Source organism: Poecilia reticulata, chromosome 3, assembly GCF_904066995.2.
Source record: "Poecilia reticulata chromosome 3, P_reticulata-male-v2, whole genome shotgun sequence".
Taxonomy (NCBI): Eukaryota; Metazoa; Chordata; class Actinopteri; order Cyprinodontiformes; family Poeciliidae; genus Poecilia; species Poecilia reticulata.
The window spans coordinates 3,659,515-3,666,161 of NC_088832.1; positions in this window are offsets into that span (position 1 = coordinate 3,659,515).

The window sequence follows — 6,647 nt, forward strand, 5'->3', positions numbered from 1 at the left end:
GCAAGAAATCAATCTTTTCCTTGTGAAGTGACTTCCTCATCCTTTTGCATTGTTCCATAGTATGCTCCTCACCATGACAGAAGAGACAAGGTTTGGAAAATGCACACATCTGATTTCCGCTGACCTTTGTCTTAACCTTGGTAGATGTGTCCTGTGTAGCGGTAATAGTTGCGGCTGTGGTGAATCCTTTTTTGATGCCACCTCTTCTTTGCAACTTGTCATCCACTTGTTCTTTAACTTGGAGCTTTAAGGTACTGTCCTTTATGTCACCAAACAGTGGATGTAAAATTTCTTTGGCCTGTTTATTGACAAAATCCACCAGATCGGCAAACTTGACTCTGCGTTTTTCCTTTTCCAAGATTCCACAAGCATGCGTTCGCCACCTTTCTCTCATTTTGTAAGGAAGCTTGGCAATGATGGCACGCATGTTGGCAGTACTATCCAACTCCTCCATGTACTCTACATCTGCCATTGCATTACGACATCCAGCAAGATAGAGCCCGAATGCATGAAGAGCCTCTCCATCGTCAGACTTGATAGTTGGCCAACCAAGAGCCTTGTTAATGTATGCCACTGATATCTTGTAGGCGTTTCCAAAGTGTTCTTCCAAAAGTCTCCTAGCTTCATTATAACCACGTGTAGGTTCCATATGAAGACAACTTCTTATCAGTTCTCGTGGCTGTCCACTAGTGTACTGTTCCATGTAGTACAGACGATCTTTGTCACTTTCTGTTTTATCCTCCACACCGTGTTCAAATGCCCGAATGAATAATCGATACTCTAATGGATCCCCTTTAAAAACTGAAATGTTCTGAGGGGGCAATGCTGCCAACTTCTGCTGCTTTGTTAGCACTTCGACTACATCCTGCAAAGCACTTGGAGCCTGTAATGACTGAGAGGTAACAGCGTGTGTTCGATGTACATTTTGAATAACGTTATCGTTCCATATTTGACACTCTTGTGTTTGGAAAGGACTATTTGACTGCCTTTGAGCAAACAAATCTTCAGCTCTGTGCGACGTCACATAGGAGTTCATTCCATTCTGTTTGGTTGCACAACTGGATGTCTTGGATGCACGACTGGATGCCTTAGATGCACAACCTTCATATTCTGAGAGAATCTTGATCTTTGCCTCATTTGCTGCTAGTGCTGTTCGTATTTCTAGCTCCTCTTTTTCAACTTTAAGTTTTGCCTCTCTTTCCTCCAATAGGCGTCTCTGTTTCAAAGCTGATGCCTGAACCAACAGCTTAGCTCGTTCCAACTCTGCTTTCATTCGTGTGGAGGATGCAGATGATGATGTACAAGAGCCATGTTCAGAAGAGCTTTTATGACTTCGTTTTGACAAAGATGCGTTAGATACGCTGTCGCATGGATTAATCTCGTTATTGCATTTTTCAGCCTCTGCTGTGCACTTAGCCTTGTCATCAATCCAAGCCAAAGCTGTCTCAGCAAAAGCCTTGAAAGAATCAGCCTTAGGTTCAAACCAATTTTCTTGATCTGATTTTAAATCTTCTTCTGACATTTGTTGGAGCAGCTCCTTTACATTTGTGTTCAAACCACAAAACTCTCCAAACAGTCTATTAAATTCTTTCATTAACTGGCTTGCCTCAGTTAAGCTGATATCATCTTCATTTTCTATCAGCCGTCGCACCTTATTCACTGTGCCTGTTAACTTTGCTAACGTGGCTCTTCGTAAACCAATTGCACGCTGCAACTTTTGTTCCATAGCTTTAGGTGTGACTTTTACTGCTCTAGCTTCCATAGTAGCCACTGTATCCTCTTTTTCGACGTTCATGACATACAATTTCCAAATAGCAACAACAGAAAGTTCCTTGGCTCATCCGAAAAGCATGCGTGTCGTCAAGAAGAGCACTTAGCATCCACAATGACTCAGCATTTTCCTCGGTAAAATATTTCCACTACTCACGTTTCTTCCAGCTTGGGTTTTTCTTTGTTGCTGCTTGAAATCCGTCCACAGATGAAAGTTAATCCACAGAGCTGGTTTTTCAACGAAATGTGTTGCCACAAGGTTAAGTTCTGATTCACTCGTGTGTTTGAAGAGGAAAAAATAAAAATGTCCGCAGCGCTCCGATGTAAAGTCCAAACAAAAGTTTATTCCACAGCTTTGAGTCTTTACAAGAGCAGTAACGTTCTATGCTAACCTCTACAAAAACTACGGTTGAAAAACCGTGTGGCTCTGTCGCTCCTTTCGCAGCTCCTTCTCTCCCTTTGCTATCTACCTTGTTTTCACACAGTCCCCCTCATTTGCATAATTGCCAGGTGGCCAATTAACTATAAACATACTAATAGTAACACTTTTTTCACAGTAAAACATTATGAAATTAGTTATATGCAATATAACAATTCTTCCAAAAATCAACAAATACACTTATTAAATTTATACTTAAACAAATAAGTTTTAACAGTAACTGGATGCTTTCTACATCAACTTGGCCTCCACAAATGTTATGATTAGAAGGTTAAGTTTCTTATACTTTGTCTTCCTGCGGTTGTAGACTTGGCAGTAGAAAATTGATAACATAGGAATAACAACTTTATATCCCTTTTAACAGGTTACACTTGATTCTGCTGTGGAAACAAAGTGCATGAAGTTTGTGCTCAGCTGGGAAAACCCAGTGGATCACATGGTGGGACTTCTGCTTCAAACTGCTCACTACAGTATAGCATTGTCTTTGACATCCACCAGTTCACTGCAGACTGGCCCCAGTTCACTGCAGACTGGCACCAGTTCACTGTAGACTGGCCCCAGTTCACTGCAGACTGGCCCCAGTTCACTGCAGACTGGCCCCAGTTCACTGCAGACTGGCACCAGTTCACTGCAGACTGGCACCAGTTCACTGCAGACTGGCACCAGTTCACTAGGCAGCAGATGTCCCACAGCTGATTGACTGAACCTGCCATGGACAGAGGAACAAGACCATCCCAGATATGGTGGGTTGTTAGGTCGGCTACTGTTGAGAAAGATGGACAACAAAACAAATGGAGAAATTATGAATCACATCAGAATATGTAAATCAGGGGTGTCAAACTCCAGTCCTCAAGGGCCGCTGTCCTGCAGTGTTTAGATGTGCCACAGGTACAAAACACTGGAATGAAATGACTTAATTACATCCTCTTTGTGTAGATAGTTCTCCAGAGCCTTGCTAATGACCTAATTATTCTATTCAGGTGTGGTGCAGCAGAGGCACATCTAAAAGTTGCAGGACACCGGCCCTCGAGGACTGGAGTTTGACACCCCTGATGTAAATTATTTGGCAGATAGCGCTTAAATCAATATTTAAAATGCTTTTTTTTAACAACAGTGTTGGAAGATGTAAGTGATTTTAGTGAAACTTTTAACAACAGCACTGAAAGGCAGCGGTGTTTATGTTTCCTAACTGTGGCTAAAGCTGCTGCTAGCTGGTTTACTCTCCGATCGGAGGCTGGTTCCTTTAAATACAGTTGGAGAATGGTAAACTGACAATGACTAATAACGGCTAACACTTAAATGCTGTTTTATTAAAGTTGATACAGAAAGTGAACCTCTAAACGTTACAGCACTGACAATCAGCGGTTTATATATGTTCCCAAATGTGGCTAAAGCTGCTGCTAGCTGGTTTACTCTCCGATTGTAGGCTGTTTATTATATACACAGTCAGAGAATGATGGATTGACAATGAGTAATAACAGCTATCTAACACTTAAAAGCTGTTATTATTAACCTTACCTTTTATTATATCCTTAAGATAATGAGTATTCGTGAATTTTTCAGTCAGGTTTCCCGAGGCAAAATCACACCGGAAGTAAAGATACACCGTTTCGAATTATGGCGGCCATTGTCTGACGTCACTGTAAAAAGGGTCTATTTTAAAATCTTCCACTCGCATGCTTTTATTTTGAAGGCGCACAACAGCTCATTCAGCAGAGCGCTTGAGGTGAAAAAAGGTGAAGAAGCTCTGGTGAGGTCTTCATTTAGTTTATTGAAATACGTATGAACTGTTTTTAATTTTTAAATAATCTAAAATATTTTATGAGAGGAGCAGGTCAGGGAAGACATAGGAGACCCAGGTGGAGTTTCAGATTGTGAAGATATTAAATTACATTAATTATAATAGAACCATAAAGGAGAATGGGTGGAGACTGATGTCAGGTTGATGTCTTTCAATGTTTCAATATTTTGTTCATTATTTCTACACTATAAGGGTAATGGTTAGGATACAATAAGAAAAGTGCTTGAGGAGAGGTTTAAAAATAAATTAGTGAAAAATTTTCCTACACAGTAAATAAGAGTTTAGATGTATAATAACGTATACATCTGAAAATTAAGTTGTTAAAATTCTCATTCTGTGTGATAAAAACATACTTTTTTATATTTAGTTCACATTCTGACATTTCTACATTGGTTTTAGAAAGAGGTAGAACTAATTCAATTACCAGTCAATTTATATCAATGCATTTTGACCAATAATCAAATGTCTTTTGACCAATAACATATATCAGAATCTGTTAGCCTGTCTGTGCCACCAGAGTATGAAGCTTGCTAGTTGTGAGGCAAATGCTAAAGTGAGTGTTCATCCTGGAATGCATAACTTTAATCTGATTATTGGATTGTAAATAGTAACATGTTAGAATACTTGTTACTGAAACCAGGGTGAGATTAGTTGTTTGACATTTCTGCTCAAGCTATTAACTGATCTGTCAGGTTTCCGAACATAAGTTATATATCTTTACTGCACTGTTTATAATTAAACAAAGATAATTAATAAGCAAACTTGCCACCAGCTAACAACACTTAGCAGCCTTCGTCCCTCTGGGCTCCTTTTGTGACACACATTTCATTTCCATTGGTTGTTGTCCCGTTGTGTTGTCGTCTAACTCGGACTAGGACGTCACCAGCTTAAATTTACCAAAATTAGTAACTATTGTCAAGGCCCTCTCTACTTTTAAGGCAATATTATGCAGTCAGATGTCAGGGGGGCACTGCGCCTCCCCCTCTGGTTCCGCCCCTGGTTTATGCTAAGCTTCACAGAATAGGAGCGAGTTCTTTTCTTGATAACTCCTATGAACAAAGAGCAGACATGTCAAAAAGCTCCAGTTTTCTCACGTCTTACCAGAAAACATTCTCACAGAAGCTGTATGACATCTGTGGTGCTAACTATCGGACACTCCTCAGTTTAACATGTCCATGTAGTCACATTCAGTCTTTTCTGAGGTTTCATAATTTTTCTCCAGGACTTTCATTAGTTCATTTTTAAAGATTCTGTTCAAACACATTTCAATCACAATGTCTGATATTCATTAGCTAATTTTCAGTATTTATTTATTTAGTTATTTATTATTTCTTTTGTGGTCAGACACACACAGAGCTACTGCAACACACTTGTTCCGGTCATGGAGAAATATGGGTTTGTTTCTGAAACACCTGAACATAGACCGGGGTACATGTGGTTGAATAAACATATCATTTGGTAGACTCTACCAAAAAATACAGCCCATGTTAGGAAAGAAAAACAACACTTTTTTGCTTCAAATGTGTCTGTGATTCATCACAGACACATCTTTTTGTTTACCTGAGCCACCAAGTGGCCAGAGCTGGATCTGGGCTGTCAGGGCCATGTATTCTGATCAAAATCAATCTTTCTTGTTGCATGTCTGAACAAGCAGTCCATCATGCTGTCTTACCAAATGCCACCATCTTTTTATGTTGAAAATGAAGAAGCAGTAATGTAAAACTTCACAGGCTCTAAAGTTTCTGGAAGCTACATGTCAAGTTTTCTTTGTGCTGCTTCCCTCTGACATGATCCACTGTTACAGAGGAAGCTTATCCACATGTGACAGCAGAGAAAAACGCTTCCCACAAATACCTTCTCAGTTGAACTACATGTTCTGTTCAATAGAAGTCATTCTGTTCCTATTTCTGTAAAAAAATTACTTAACTTAGAAAATCTATTTTATGAGTATAAAATCCTTAAATTAGGCTCTTTAGTAGATTCCTGCTGCATGCTCTCTTTTATTCAGTAAGCAGAAATGTTGGCAGACGTGTTGCATTCAAGTTCAGGCTCTGCTTGTGAACAACACCGACTGTGAAAAAGTAGTGTAGTGTGTTTCTAAAATGCATTTATGTCAAGTGGAAATCCAACTGTATTAGAACTAAAACTAAAAGAACTTGTGCATTATAAGCACACCATGATGGAAGAGAACCTAACTAAATATGAATACTCTCAACATATTCCTTAAAGATTAAACAAATGTTTTCTTTTCACAAGCAAGATGTGTCATCAAATGAAAGTGTTGTAAAATATTAGGAAATAATATTTTTACAATGTTTGCTTTAGATTATTTGTTTAATTAGGGAAGTTTACTTTTGAGTTTTAGAGCAAAAATACAGTGTTTGGTCAAATGATGTTTTATTCACAGAAACCTTTTGCAACCATATTTTTCATTTGTTTACTTTTTTGTTGTTTTATTGTTGTTGTGGGGAAACCCATGCATCATCTGCATGCAGTTTCATGTCCTTTTAATGTGTGCAGGGAACCATAAAAACATAACAGAAACACAAATCATTTGAATTTGAACAATCATTAATTTCTATCAGAATGTGTAATCTACTATCTGAAAAAGTGGATTTGTAATATGGTTAATGACAA